Genomic DNA, 15,743 nt, shown 5'->3' with positions numbered 1-15,743 from the left:
TTCCCCCATTCCCATTGGTCAGTTCTCCCCAGCAGCCAGCTATAAAAGCAGGCTGCGGGGTCCAACTGGCCGCTGATTGCTGTGAGCCAGTTCCAGGCTTGGCAAGCACGGTCAGCCCTTTATTTGTAAATAAAGTACTGTTGCACTCATGCTCTGGTTCAGCCTCTCATTGCTCAAACTTAACACTGGCGATGAAGGTGGGATGGCTACCAGAAGCACCTTGCAACCGCTGAGTCACTAGCCACCGATCTACAGCCCAGAGAGAGCGATCGGCTGGCAACAAAGGAAACGCTGATCCGCAGCCTAGAGAGAGCGGTCAGCTAGCGAAACGAGCGATCAAAAAGAGCAAACGCAGATCCGCAGCCAGAGAAAGCGGTCTGAGTCAAATAGTTAGAAGCGTCTGTAGCCGCTTGTTAGCCTCGCTACGGGGAAAGTGAAGCGCTGCAGCCGCAGGCGCTCTGCATTTGGCGCGAAATTCAAACGGGTGTCATTTGAATTTCGGGCCAGTAGGAATCACAGCACAGCGCTGTGAGAGTCACTAACGCCCACTTTTTTGGCGCGAATCAAGACACCTCCAACGGCTAGCAGCCAACGTGGTAACCCAGAGAGAGAGAAAGAGGGTAGCAAAAAAACCTCTCCAGAGCTGATATCACTTGTAACTCACGGCGTTCGTAGTCCCAGAGAGATTTCTCCCACAGGTAGCCCAGCCGTTCCAGCACCATGAGTTCCAATCCAGTATTCCGGGCGTTTAAACCAGACGAGGAGAAGTGGGAATCGTATAAGAACCGTTTCAATCATTACATCGATGCGGTCGGCCTGGCAGATGCGGAGAGCATCGGAAAAATCCTATTTCCTAATCTACTGCGGAGCCACCGTTTACGATACCGCTGCAGCACTCGTGGCGCCGAGAGAATTAAAAAACGTTCCGTGGTCCGAGCTGCTTGAGATCCTCACAAACCACTACGCTCCCAGACCTTCACAAATCGCCAGGAGGTTCACGTTCCGAATGAGGAAGCAATCAAGTAAGAGACCATCAACCAATATATGGCCGCCCTCAGAACAGCAGCCCTGCACTGCGGGTTTGGAACATACCTGGAGGACATGCTCCTCGATCAATTGGTTTGTGGGGTCAAGGATCTCAACCTACAGAGGCGACTGCTAGCTAAAAAGACCTCAACCTCGCGCAGAAGTGGTAGAGGAGGCCCTAGCAGCCGAGCTAGCTACGAACTCAGCCACCGAAATTCAGGGCCCAAGCGCCAAGCTAGCAGCGTTCCCAGTCCATTCCGAAGAGGTGGAAGCAGAGGAAGGCCACAGCGAGGAGAACGATGTCCATCGCCTCACCAATGACAGACGGTCGCAGGTAGGGGCCAAACAAGAATACACCGGTCCACCCAAGCACATCACCCTGTGCCTAGCCTGTGGGGATCACATCAAAGGGCCACCTGCAAGTTTAAAGGAGCCGTTTGCAACAACTGCCATAAGAGGGGGCACATTGCAGAGTCTGCCAAGCCCCCAAAGCGCTGCACAAAGACCCCCGTCCTCGCACTCGGGACCACAGAGGCAAGTATTAAACTGTCGCACGCACCGCCTTGCCAGGCGTACTTGCCACTCTGTTAGTAAAATTTCTCTCTCCGTTTCCCTAGAAGGTAAACCGTGCCACATGGAGGTTGACACAGGGTCAGCGCTCTCAATAATCTCGTGGAACACCCTCAAGAGACTCCACCCCAGCCTATCTACTTCAGAGATGCCAGTTCGGTCTGAAGGACTACCAGGGGAAGGCCATTCCCGTGATCGGCAGAGGCAAGTTCTTTGTCAGTTTTAAAGCTTTTAAAGGCCACCTACCTCTAGTGGTAGTTAACGGCAATCTACCCACCTTATTGGGGCTCGATTGGTTTCCCCACCTCGGCCTAGGGTTAACAGGAGTCCATGCTGTCTCAACCTCAGACACTGACTCCTTATTCGCTGACTACGCAGATGTATTCAGCGAGGAGCTGGGGTGTTATAATGGAACCCCATCTCATTCACCGTTGACCCCAGGCAGCCCCAATCAGATTAAAACCACGTAGAGTTCCATTTGCTATTCGACCAAAACTAGACGCTGAATTAGATAAACTACTAAAACAAGGGGTCATTGAGCCAACAGATTTCGCCAAGTGGGAGACGCCCATTGTCACACCCTAAAAAAGATGGTAGCCTGAGAATTTGCTCGGACTACAAGACAACAATCAATAAATATTTACAAGTTAGCGCCTATCCCGTGCCCGTCATTCAGCATTTATTGCATACATTCGAACCGGGCAGTATTTTTGCTAAATTGGACATGTCTCAAGCATATCAACAGTTCCCTGTTGATAACCAAACAGCGGAACTTCAGACCATTGTCACTCACAGGGGTGCCTTCCGATGCAAGCGTCTCCAATTTGGCGTAAGTGTTGCCGGGCATTTTTCAATCCTTTATGGAGCGGATTTTACAGGGCCTCCCTGGTGTAGTACCCTACTTGACGACATTTTGGTCTCGGCCAGGGACAGACCCCAACTCTTCCAGAGAGTGCGAGCAGTGTTAGAGAGGTTCAGACAGCATGGCCTCAAGTTAAAAAAAAAGAAAAATGCGCCATTGCCACTAGACAGGTGGACTTTCTGGGTTATAAAATTGACGCCTCTGGCATTCACCCCTGGAGTCCAAGGTCAGGGCGATCCATGAAGCCCCCACACCGACCTCCAAAACGGAGCTACAAGCTTTCTTGGGACTCCTAAACTTTTATGCCTCCTTTTTGCCCCATAAAGCCTCAATAGCCGAACCCCTACACCGATTACTAGACAAAAAGTCACCGTGGCACTGGGGGCACAAAGAAGACCAGGCGTTTAACGCCGTCAAATCACTACTTACGTCAGAGGCAGTGCTCATCCAACCGACCCCAACCTTCCTTTAGTACTGGCAGCAGACGCATCCCCTTTTGGAATTGGGGCGGTCCTTAGTCACCGACTCGCCAATGGCGCCGAGGCCCCCATCGCCTTTTTCTCCAGGACGCTCTCGGCCACGGAGCGAAATTACAGCCAAATAGACAAGGAAGCCCTAGCAGCTGTTGCAGCCGTGAAAAAGTTTCACGAATTCCTTTTTGGCCACTTCTTGAACTGGTCACCGACCATAAACCCCTCCTGGGCTTACTGGCCGTGACAAACAGACACCTCAAGTCCTCTCCCCTCGGATGACACGGTGGACGCTTTTTCGCGGCCTACTCATACAAACTTATCCACCGCCCGGGCAAAACTCTATCCCACGCTGCGCACTCAGTCGCTGCCCCTTACCCGCTCCGGCTGAAGACCCAGCTCCTGTCAATGCCATTTTTGAAATCACTCAGTTGGACCTGCCCATCACCGCCTCGACATCGCCGCCAAAACCAAGGCAGACCAAGCGCTCGCCCAGGTGCTCGACTGGGTGAGGAGGGTGGCCGGGAGGCAATGTTGATAACAAATTCGCACCCTTTAAGACTCGCATGCAGGAGCTGTCCAGTTTGCAGGGTTGTCTACTGTGGGGCACTGAGTGATCATTCCGACCTCGCTGCGTACCGAGTCCTGGAGGCGTTGCACGAGGACACCCAGGCATTGTGAGAATGAAGGCGTTGGCACGCAGCTACGTGTGGTGGCCGGGTCTAGACGAGGACATTGTCAATTGGGTAAGTTCCTGCAGCATTTGCCAGGAATCCCGTCCTGCTCCCCCATCGCCACCCCTACCAGATGGGAGAGCGCCAGCGCCCCTTGGTCTAGAATCCATATCGATCTGGCGGCCCGTGCATGGAAAGATGTTCCTAGTGGTCGTGGACGCTATTCCAAGTGGATAGGCGTGGCGCAGCTATCCACGACAACCACACTAGCAATCACCAACGTGTTAACGCGCCTGTTCGTTACCCATGGACTACCCGACTCCTTGGTCTCCGATAATGGCCCACAGTTCGCATCAGTAGAATTCAGCCGTTTGCAGCCAACCTAGGCATCCGCCACATTTTAACAGCCCCATTTCACCCTGCGAGTAATGGGTTGGCTGAAAGGGCCGTCAGGACCACCAAAGAGGCCCTCGCTAGGTTTGGCAGAGATGACTGGCACCACAAACTCTCACGGTTCCTGATGAGCCAGCACTCAACCCCTGTGCAGTCACCAATAAGTCCCCAGCGGAACTTCTGATGGGCCGGCGCCTGAGGACTGTATTGGATAGACTGCACCCACAATACTGTCCTGACTCTCCCTCGCTTCCACTTCGGGGTTAGACATTTTATGTTACAGGAGCCGATATTCGCAAGGAATTTCGCTGGGGACCCACTTTGGATTCCGGGCGAAGTCATCGCCGTCACCGGGCCGAGATCATATAGAGTCAGGCTGGAGGATGGTCGCGTCTGGAGGAGACACATAGACCAACTCAGAAGGCGCCTCAGCAACCTCGCAAACAAGGATCCAGAGTCTCCAGTCGAAGGGAATCGTCCCATCCGCCACCCAGCCACATCGCACCCAGTGACCAGTCTCGCCCAGCAGTCGTTCCGGTCAGCCCAAACCCGGACAACAGCGCCCAGAGAGTTGATCAACCGGATCCAACCCACGAGAGTTTGACTCCAGAAACCAACCCGGTGGGTCCCGAGGATGCCCAGTCCAGAGAGGGTGTTGGCGACACTATGCCAGCTCAACCGTCACAGACTGATACCGAACAGTCAGACAATGTTCCCGAGTTGCGCCGCTCCGGGCGCCAACACAAACCCCCATCTACCTCAAGGACTATGCGTGTTCCGCATCTGGGGGAAGGGTGTTATGTCCTGAGGGCTCAAGGAGTTCTCACTCAGGTCCACTCACTTGTGTGGGCGTTATTTCCCCCATTCCCATTGGTCAGTTCTCCCCAGCAGCCAGCTATAAAAGCAGGCTGCGGGGTCCAACTGGCCGCTGATTGCTGTGAGCCAGTTCCAGGCTTGGCAAGCACGGTCAGCCCTTTATTTGTAAATAAAGTACTGTTGCACTCATGCTCTGGTTCAGCCTCTCATTGCTCAAACTTAACAGTTCCTCCAGGCCTTCCTGTCCTCTACCATCTCCTGGAGTCCATTTAACCTCATGCCAACTGCTTCAGTGACTTCATCCAGCCACCTCATTCTATGCTATCCCATTCTTCTTTTGCCCTCAATCGTTCCCAGCATTAGGCTCTTCTCCAGTAAGTCCTTCCTTTTCGTTAGGTGGCCAAAGTATTTGAGTTTCATCTTCAGGATCTGGCCTTCTAAAGTGCAGTCAGGGTTGATCTCCTCTAGGACTGACCGCTTTGATTTCCTTGCAGTCCAAGGGACTCACAGGAATCTCCTCCAGCACCATATTACCTTAATGGCCCTCATAGCTATTAAAACAAACAGAAGTTACAGGAGATTCGAATATCTCCTCCAAATGTTCAAGGAATATTTGAAGATGGTTGGGGGATGGTCTCCCACACATTCTGTATTTGTGAACGAAGATTCTTCTTGTGTACTTATGCGTAGAAGGGAATTCTGATCTGTAAATGTTCTCTCTCTCTCTTTTGCACACACCCACACACCATATGTACAATTTATAAAGCAAGGCCAAATATCTGGATAGATCTATACTTTCTTTTTTTTTTGATATATAGTAAATTTGGGCAAGGTATCTGAGTTTCTTATTACTTCTTCTTTCATAAACAAGGATTTAAAAGAGACTAATAACAGTTTTAGAAGGAAAAGAAAGTTATTTTATTCATTATAAAAATAACCAGTGAGTTTAAGATTTTATACATTGCAGGGCAAATTACACTACCTTTTCATCACATGTGATAACTAGAAGATTGGCTCCTGAGTTGGAAAGGAGCCATTTGCTTTGTCAGTATAGTTCAGATAGTTACTTCTTAGAGAGCTGAAGTGGTAAGAAAAGCCTTGAATACTGATTTGTGATATTATCTTCCTCACATGAATTACCAGCTCAGTTAAAAATGTAAAGAAACTTACGATATTTACCATGGAAGAATGGATGCAGAAGTTGATGGAGTTGGCTGAAATACTCTGATTAAAGAAAAAAAAAACACAAGTACTTTTGTTTCCACATGGAAACTGCCTCTGAATTTCATGCTTGATGTGGAAAAAATGTAATTTTGACTTTGGGTTTTACAAATTAGATTGATAGATCTTTATAGAAATGACTTGTTATTATTATGGAAAAACAAAAAGATGTGATTTGATATTAATGCCTTGTTTTACTGCAACGGAGAGTTGGAAGTTAATGCTTTTTTCTTTTTCTTCTTCTCCCTATCTTGCCTCGCTTCTCTCACATTCCCCTTCCCTTTCACTGCTCTTGTATTTACTTTTGTGTTTTGCATTTTATAATACTTTATCATCTAATAAACATGTTTGGATATGAATTACCAGCTCAGCTGAGTTGTTTTCAAATGTTGTATTTTTATGTTATATCTTTATTTATGCAGTGCTGTAAAATTAAGTTAGTTAAAAAAAATTCATTGTTCTTTATGTTTACGTGCATCAGACTTTTAAATCTGCCCCACAAAAATGTTATTCCTAAATATTCAAAAGATTAGTTTCTATTGGGATACACTCTCTACTTCACATTCCCACACTGAGAACAGCATGAAATACCTTAATTTATTTTACTGCCACTATGGCAATTTGAATCTTTTTGTGGTTATTGTTGAAGAATTCTTTTAAGCCTTATAGCTTCAAGATCACTCTTTCAAAAATGATTGTGTGAATAGACTCCCTGCAACAGAGGAACACTCTGTGTCTCTTTTGTTCAAGAAAGGGCCTTCAGGTTGACATTTCTTGTCAGAATTACATGCCATTAGTACCTGCAAACTTGAGGTTCACTTTGGGAGCAGGCACTTCACAGTAATACATCATTGCTTCTCTTAACTCTGTTCGGAAGCCAAGCTCTTAAAAGTCTTTGTTTGGCTTCTATTCTGGGCCATTTTTTTTAATACATAACTAATGTTACTGCACTTCAAAAGAATGTGGCATCCTCTCTATTTAAAGTAGTCTGGATTGCATAGTCAGAGCAGATAAAGGAATCTGTTATTGCTAATGGCCATTGATTCTAAGCCACCTTTAACACTAGGTACAATAGATCTGCTCCAATATTAAGTTTTAAAATATGAAAATCGAAACACATCATGTTAATTACTTACCTATCATGCTAATTAATCAGAAGCATATGATGTCTGTAGTAGTATTGGTATCAATCTTCATTCTCTCCAACTTTTTTTTACCCTATTCAGCGTCCCTTGGATTATAAATGCAGGCTCACTTTGAAATTGAAAATTGAGATTGTTTGTATTCTTAGTCCTATTTTCTTACATGGAATTGCTGATACATACTGAGCTTGATATTCCGCTTTGCCTCTTATACCTTTTCCTTTGGCTTTAGACAAAAGTAGCTTATTATTGTGTTATTGTCACATCAAATCTATCAAGCTACATCATAGCATAAGTTTGGTCCAAAGTCAAGGTACTCACTGAAAAACAGCATTGAAAAGAACAAATGAATGAGAAATTTAGAAGCAAGCCAAGGTCAGTTCCAGAAACATTTTGAAGCAAGGAATTAGACAAATTGGGAAGCAAGATGCACCCTCGCTGACCAGCGTTACTCCAGGAATTTTACCGTACCCAAATTGCTTCCTAAATATGAGAAGCTCGTGGCTTCTCCCCAAGTATAGCTTGTGCTAATTAGACTTGTTTCTTGATTAAACCTGCCACATTGTATTGTCCAACAAAACAACCAAGCAGTCCTGCATTTTCTTCTGACATTTTATCTTCATATGACAAAGTTATTGAGGGCTGAGTGAAGTGAAGAAAGTCTCTGTTTCGTGCCATGCTTTTCTGTGCACAGGAAGATGCGGCCTGTTGTTGGCTCAGCATAGGGGTATGGGCCTAAGTGTAGTGTGACTTGTGGGATGCTTCCTTTGGATAATTTTCATCTATCTTCTTTTGAGACAAGTTTGTGGTAACCTATGATTGCTGATTTAGATCACAATACATTCTGCCAATAATAATTCCACATAGTGCCATCATCTTCCTTGGCTAAAACATGGTTAAATTAACCCCAATACTTTATTGGGATGAGCTTCCATTTTTTGTACTTGTATTACCTTTTGTTTCAGAATTTTTCATTTTTGTGTTAACATCATTATTAAGCCACTTAAAGTGTTTTTATGGTGAGGGGGTCACACAAGTTTATTGTAAATTGTGGTCATGTGACTCAGGGCACTGAAAATAGTAATAAACGTGAGCTTGTTGCTGAGTACCCCAAATTCAGTTATCTGGCTGTAAGGGACCCAGAATTTAGAATTCAGCTAGTAAGTTTCATTTCCGGCGTCCATCATAACTTTGAACCATTGCTAAGCAACCAGTCGTACATCAAGGACTACCTGTACTTCAGTAATTTTATTTGGCACTTGCTTATAGATAAGCACAGAACAAAGAAAAGAATAAAAACCACAACATAGTATTAACCAGTAGCAATAGTGTAACAGTAAAATAAATTTAAAACCTTATCTAATTCCAGTTTTACAATAGTTATAACAAATATTGACTACTGACATTGGAAAGTTCTTCCAACTTTATTAAAAATCCTGAAAAGGGAAGCATTTAAGGGTCTTTTTAAATCTCAGACTCCAAATATAGTTCAGTGGGAAGTTGATTATATATAGTAGAAATTAGATAGGGAAAAGCTTTAAAATACTACGTTGCTATTCTGACATGAGCAAAAACTAAGGTACTTTAATTTTATGAATTAAGCATATAGGGACAGGTATCAAGTTACTCAAATTACTCAATTCTTTTAAGCATTTTTTGGAACGTTAATATTGGCAGTTTGAATTGGCAATGCTCCAAAACTCCTAGCTGGTATAAGGATTAATATTAAGAGATGAAGATGAAGAGATCACTAGGAGAAGCTTTGGGATCTCATGCGCCATGCTATTTTGAATTTTAACCAGAGGGCAGAGATTACCAGCAGGAAAGCTCCCCCCAAAATGACCCTGAAGCTTAGCTTATTTGTCTCAATATTAATAAATGAATGAATTTCCCAAATATTCAGAATTACCAGGAAGAGTGACTGTCTGGATGAGAGACAATAATAAGCTTGTCCCAACTGATTCAATAGACAGTAACCAAAGGACAGATAAAGACAGAATGCACCTATTACCACTGCAAGCAAGAGGAAAATCTTCTATGCACAAAATCCACCCATGCCTTCTATAACTTTGAAAACACCAAACTTAAAGACTCAGAAACCATCCCACCTCTAAAAGGTCCTAATGGGAAAAACTATAGCAATGAAGCTCTGCTGTCTGGAATCTGCACTGTATATCAGACATAAATACAATCGAGCGAGTCCAGAAGTATTTTACCAGAAGAGTACTACATTCCTCTGTTCACAACAGAATAGTCTATAGCACCAGACTTGAGATTCTAGGCTTAGACAACCTTGAACTATGCCGACTAAGATTAGACTTAAGCATAAAATCATATGTTACAATGTCTTACCAGTTAATGAATGTTTCAGCTTTAACAACAACACAAGAGCACACAACAGTTATAAACTAAATGTGAACCACTCCAAACTCGATTGCAGAAGGTATTATTTCAGCAACAGAGTGGTCAATGTCTGGAACTCACTACCTGATTCTGTTGTCACCTGCTCAAACCCCCACTCCTTTACCTTCAAACTCAATTGACCTCACTCAATTCAAACTCAAATGACCTCACTTTACCTTCAAACTCAATTGACCTCACCCCATTCCTAAAAGGTCTGTAAGGGGTGTGCATAAGTGCACAGTCATGCCTACCATCCCTGTCCTATTGTCCTCAATTATTAGTTCCTATTTCTTGTATTTAAACTTATGTTTATTCTTGTTCTGTTATATTGTAAGCTTTTGACAAATAAATAAATAATAAAATAGTAAAATAAAATAAATAAACTGACAATGGCTACTGCATATAAGGAAAATCTATTCAGTGTTTTGCAGTGTTAAGTCAGTGCCAGAAAAATAAACACAGATGTCTGATGCTTCATTTAATGTCTTTATAAACACAATAGGTAGATTTTAGAGACCAGTTGTAGATTTCTCCAATGTGGAGCAAACTCATACAGAAACATGTTGCAAGTAACTTCAGTAGCACACAGAAACAGACATCAGTTTCACTTTAGTTCAGCAGGCAAGCATTATACAGAGCAGAGGAGAGAGGCAGTCAGAGCTCAACATAGCTTCAAAGCTGCAGAATTTAACATAGCAGCAGAGTTGCAGAGTTTAATATAGAGCTGCACCTAGGCTAATTCTAGTTTCAGTTTCCAAAACAGTCCTCATTGGCTGACTTAGTTACCAAGCTCTATTCCAGTTCATGAATATACTCTGACAAAATCTTTATAAAATATTTTATAGGTGGCATTTGCCACCAGCAAGATTGGCAAAATTGTTGATGTCTGCCAAATTTTAGAAGTGTAATCAAACTCCAGGTACTTATCATATGTGGTGGACTTGTATGAAAGCAAGAAAATATTGGTCGAAAAAACACAGGAGGAATTATCCTTCTGGGCTCAGTTCCAAGTGGGGAAGAAAGGCACTGGAAACATGGTGACTGCTTGGAAAGATGGTTTAATGGTGGACAGGATCACATGCCTTGGGTGAAGAAAGAAGGAAGGGCTGAGATGCTGAAAGTGTCTGGGCTTTACACCCTCTGTTGGGATTTGAATTTCAGCTTGTATTCTGATTGGTTGTCCAACTCCCATGGGGCTATGCAGGGGCAACTCTATAGACTGTCCTGAGTCCCAGGTTTGGTTGAGCCTTGCTGGATGATGATGTAATGAAAGGGCTTTGGGCAATTCCTATTATAGCTCTACCTGGAGATCTTTGTTATGTAAATTAGGCTAGCCTTGGCCAGAGTAATGGCCCATTAGCAAAGCTGGGGGCTAAGTTTCTGCTTCTGAGGTGAGTTTCTGCTTCTGAGTTTCTACTCTTTAGGGGAAATATTCTGCCTTTTAAATATTTTCTAAGATATTTCATTTTTCTAGGAGAGGGGTAGGTGATAACTTCCTACGGTTGGAAAAGATGATTAAGCAACACACAGACTTGAAACCAGAAATATTTTTGTTGGGTATAATGCTAGAAGGATATGATACAAGAATTGTATATCTAATTTTGCATGTATTGATAACTACAAGGATTGTATTTGCACAATATTGGAAAAATGAGAACACCCCATCAGATGATGATAGAATTTGTAAAATACTAGACTGTGCAGAGATGGATAGATTGACATTAAAAATAAAGGATAAAGAAGACACAAAATATTACTTAACATGGAACAGATTTTACAAGTGGTTAGAGATAAGAAGTAGAAATTAGGTGAAGAAAGATTATTGTCATGTAAGAATCAAATACAGAGGGTTGACAATTATAAACATGTTGATATAACCAACAGAACTATAAATAAGCTAATACAAAGAAATTTCGTTAAAATTACTTTGTTACACTATCATTATGGTTACTAGTATATATATGTTGATATTCGTTTGTTTTTTCCTTTGCTTTTTAGTTAATGGTATTCCCTGACACTACACTGTATTCAAAAGGTTTATGAATAAAAATAAAACATATACTGGAAAAAAAAAAGAGGCCTCTATAGCCATGTGACTTGAATTCAGTCTATGCCATTTGTGATTACGACATGCAATTTCCTGAACCTGGCAGTGTTTTTTTTGCCCCTGGTCACCCGGCCAAACAAGATCCAGGGATTTTTGCAGCCGGCGTGGCATTGAGTTTGTTTTTGGTTTTTTAGGGTGCTGCATGGGCTTGAGGACAGAGGTTTGATTCAACATTTTTTACTACTGGTTCTGTGGGCGTGGCTTGGTGGGTGTGGCAGGGGAAGGATACTGTAAAATCTTCAGTCAGAGGTGGTATTTGCTGGTTCTCCAAACTACTCAAAATTTCCACTACTGGTTCTCGAGAACTGGTCAGAACCTGCTGAATACCACCTCTGCTTGAGGACTAGTGCCAGAATTGAGTGCTAGAATTACTTCTGTTTTTTAAAATACCCTTTTTTGTTATTCGATAGTACTATATTGTTTGTTCCTAAGCACTTTGGGAAATGCTCTGCTTTTTAAGTACTATACCTTGTAAGTACAGTACTTTGCAAAGATAAAGTTTGTTTGCATTTGCCTCCAACTGCTTGTCGAAATGCTAGCCAGCATCTACATAAAGCATTCTATAATGTTGTGTTCCCTTGCTTTTATTTTGGAGATTAGTGTATATTACTGTAGCTTGTAGGTTTTAAATTTAAATTGCCTCCAGAGGTAGCACAACCAGAACTGGATAGAAGACAGAGAAAGAAAGTGAAGATAGTCACTCCTTAGAATTTCCAAGGGTATATCTGTAGGTTAGAAGTAGTAAGAGTTTAATCTGGCAATATTCTGTCTACTGTATGTAAGGAAATAAAGAATTGAACTCTTGTTGAATTGTTCCATGTTCTTCTTTGGTTTAGCATTAATGTGTGTGTGTGTGTGTGTGCGTGCACACACACACACACACACAACACACACACACACACACACACACACACACTTTAGCTAACAAACGATATTTACCAGAATATGTATACCATTACAGAATGTCTAAAACTAAGCAAATTCATGTCTACTTGACTTGGCAATTTCATCTGACATTAGTGACCTTTTTACTAGCTCAGGGTTTTGTTTTGTGTTTGCATTGTATGTGGTTTAATAACATTGAAGAGCTTTGGTGTTCTATGAGAATGTTGACTAGCAGCAGTTTTTAAAGCCTGCTGAAATAATGGATAATGCCAAGGTGACAAAATAAGTACTCAAATAATGATATCGGGTTGTTTCCAAAATGATGACCATTTGTGTAGTTTTCAAAATTTTGGGATGAATTATTTGATATTTAACTTTTTAATATTTTGTATTTAGGAAACATTCTCAGTATAGTATCATGCAATAGTAACATTAAGTAACATTAAGTTAAGTTACATTAAGTTACATTAAGTTAACATTAAGTTACACTCATTATAATACAAAGCATTACGTATGGACTTAGGTGAGTAAATACTTAATATGTATCTTCTGTCAAAACAAATATTTAAAATAAATGTACAATTTAAAGGCAAAGTACATAAAAGCTTAATGAACTAAATGCATGAAAAGACCCATTCCATTGATAGGAATTAAGAAACTGTATGTTAATACTAAGTAGGATTTCGAGGTATTTCATTGTCTCTTATTCACGTTTTATCTTGGCAATACAAGATGCAGTATATCTTAAACTTTTTTTTAACTTGGGTAAGTATCTATATTCAACTGTCTAGAAAACATCAATAAATAATATCTAACAAAGTAGAACATTTATGTTATTTTATAATCGGGAAGGAAAAAGACTATTTGTAACATTCCCACAGAGAAACCAGAATAGTTTTCAGAGGGAGAACATGCTAAAAAGTCTCTGTAAATCCTGAAACATACATATAGTCTCACTTTGTAATCCTGACATTGAATGAACTTTCTATCCCAAAATTAATTCTTTCCTAGATGCATACGCAAAAAAGTAATCCTATACTCCAGGGGTGGGATTCACATTCCTATTGTTTTTTAGTTTTTCTTATATAAGTATCTATCTCATGTATTCAAAACTATATTTATTCTTATACCTGTATCTTGTAAGTGATTGACAAATCAAATAAATACTAAAAAAAAGGACAGAATTAAACTTCACCAAAACACCAGTTTTAGACCAAAACTCCGAAAGGGTATGTAAACTCACGTTTGAATGTCAATCTTTTTAGCTAGCCAAGAAGTATTTCAAGGGGAGTATTTCCTCCCAACAGCAGTGTAAAAAGCTTCAAACAACCCTTCCCCTTTAAGACAAAAAACTCATTCGGAGACAATAAGTCTAGGTTGTCTGCTAAGAATGTAGTAAGGGTGGAAAAAAACAAAAGGAGATTTCTTCTAACTACCGGTTCTCCGAACTGCTTAGAAAGTTAACAAGGGGTTCTATAGAACCGGTCAGAACCGGTAGAATCCCACCCCTGCCTATGTAGCTTTTCAGTAACACCAAAGAGCTAGTTGAAAATGACTATCTATTTGATGTGCTGCCATGAATGGTGTCTTTCACTGCAGCAGCATAAAAATATGATAGACCAATAATAAATAAAATTGTATAAATTAGTTGATGCCTTGTATATTTTGTCAATTTTTCAAGTTATGCATATTGTATGCAATTGTTTTGCTTATTGTGGTATATATTGTTTAGTGGTCTTTACAGAAAAATAATGTGTAATTATAATTTTCTTTATTTAGTAAATAAAAACTGAAAGGAAAACAACTTATTCTTACAGTAGAATGGTTTATACTGGAAAGGGCAATGTCAGCCCCAGTACAGGTAGTCCTCAACTTATGACCACAATTGAGTCCAAAATTTTATGTTGCTAAGTGAGAATTTTGTTTCATGAGTTTTTCCCCATTTTATGACTTTTCTTGCCACAATTGTTAAGTGAATCATTGCAGTTGTTAAATTAGTAACACAGTTGTTAAGTGAATCTGGTTTCCCCTTTGAGTTTGCTTGTCAAAAGGTTGCAAAAGGTGATCGCATGACTCTGGGACACTGCAACCGTCATAAGTGTGAGTCAGTTGTCAGGCATCCAAATGTACATCACATGACCATGGGGATGCTGCAACAGTCATAAGCGTGAAAAATGGTTATAAGGTTTTTTCAGTGCTGTTGTAACTTTGAATGGTCTCTAAGTGAACTGTTGTAAGTTGAGGACTACCTGTAGATTAGATTGCCTTTGCTCTTCATAGCTGTTATATCCCTTTCAAGAAAGGCTGCACTACCCAGCCTTTTATAGACTAAACATGATAGTCCTCATGTCTCCACTCAGCATTCAGTGACATCTAAAGATATCAACTCATTATTCCTGTCTCAGGAAATCTCTGATCTCAGGATCCCAATGATATCCATGCTTTTCCTTTCCTAATAATTACTTCATAAATGTGCTTTCATAAATGTGCCTATTTTTGAACAACTTCTTTTTTTACAATTTAATTTCTACTTTTCTTCTACTTTCAAATATGCCTGAAATTCCAAACATTTTTAAAAATATTAATCTCCATCGAGTACATTTATAGTGGTGATTTTATAATTGTCTATTAGAAGAAGCCTTTATTGGACCCGACAGAAAAAGGACAGAAACTGATGAATGAGTTAGAACGATTTGGAATAGTTGCAGGACTTAAAATTAATAGAAAGAAAACAAAATTAATAACTAAAAACTTAACAGAAAAACAGAAATCAGAATTACAAGAGACGATGGGATTACAAGTGGTAAAGAAAATCAAATACTTAGGAATATGGTTGACAGCACAATGTAAGACATTGATGGAAAATAACTGACAAATTATTACAACAGGTAAAGAAAGATCTAGGGACATGGGTTAAACTGCACTTTCCCTATTAGGGAGGATTGCCACTATTAAAATGTCCATTCTCCCTAAATTCACCTATTTATTTCAGGCAATACCAATTAAAATACACAAAAACTATTTTACTGAACTTAATAGGATAATTGCAAAATTTATTTGGCAAGGGAAAAAACTGAGAATAAACTTAAAAGCAATGAAAGATATGAAGAGCAGGGGAGGTATGGCCCTCCCAAATTGGGAGTTATATCATTGTGCAGCTTCCTTAGTATGGTT

General features: G+C 41.2%; 1 protein-coding gene and 1 non-coding gene across 17 annotated transcripts in view; one reads left to right on the top strand and one right to left on the bottom strand.

Moving 5' to 3' along the window:
- NRCAM (neuronal cell adhesion molecule) overlaps positions 1–15,743 on the top strand; it is a 154,055-nt gene that overhangs the window by 52,562 nt on the left and 85,750 nt on the right. The gene's annotated exons all lie outside the window — the stretch shown is intronic.
- LOC113444428 (small nucleolar RNA SNORA23) lies at positions 12,459–12,604 on the bottom strand. The gene has a single exon (XR_003375230.1). It is a non-coding gene; the product is annotated as a small nucleolar RNA SNORA23 (small nucleolar RNA).

Source organism: Pseudonaja textilis, chromosome 5, assembly GCF_049901715.1.
Source record: "Pseudonaja textilis isolate UNSWEBS1 chromosome 5, rPseTex1.2, whole genome shotgun sequence".
Taxonomy (NCBI): domain Eukaryota; kingdom Metazoa; phylum Chordata; class Lepidosauria; order Squamata; family Elapidae; genus Pseudonaja; species Pseudonaja textilis.
Note: the sequence above shows the minus strand (reverse complement) of the source record. Positions and strands in the feature narration are given on the sequence as shown.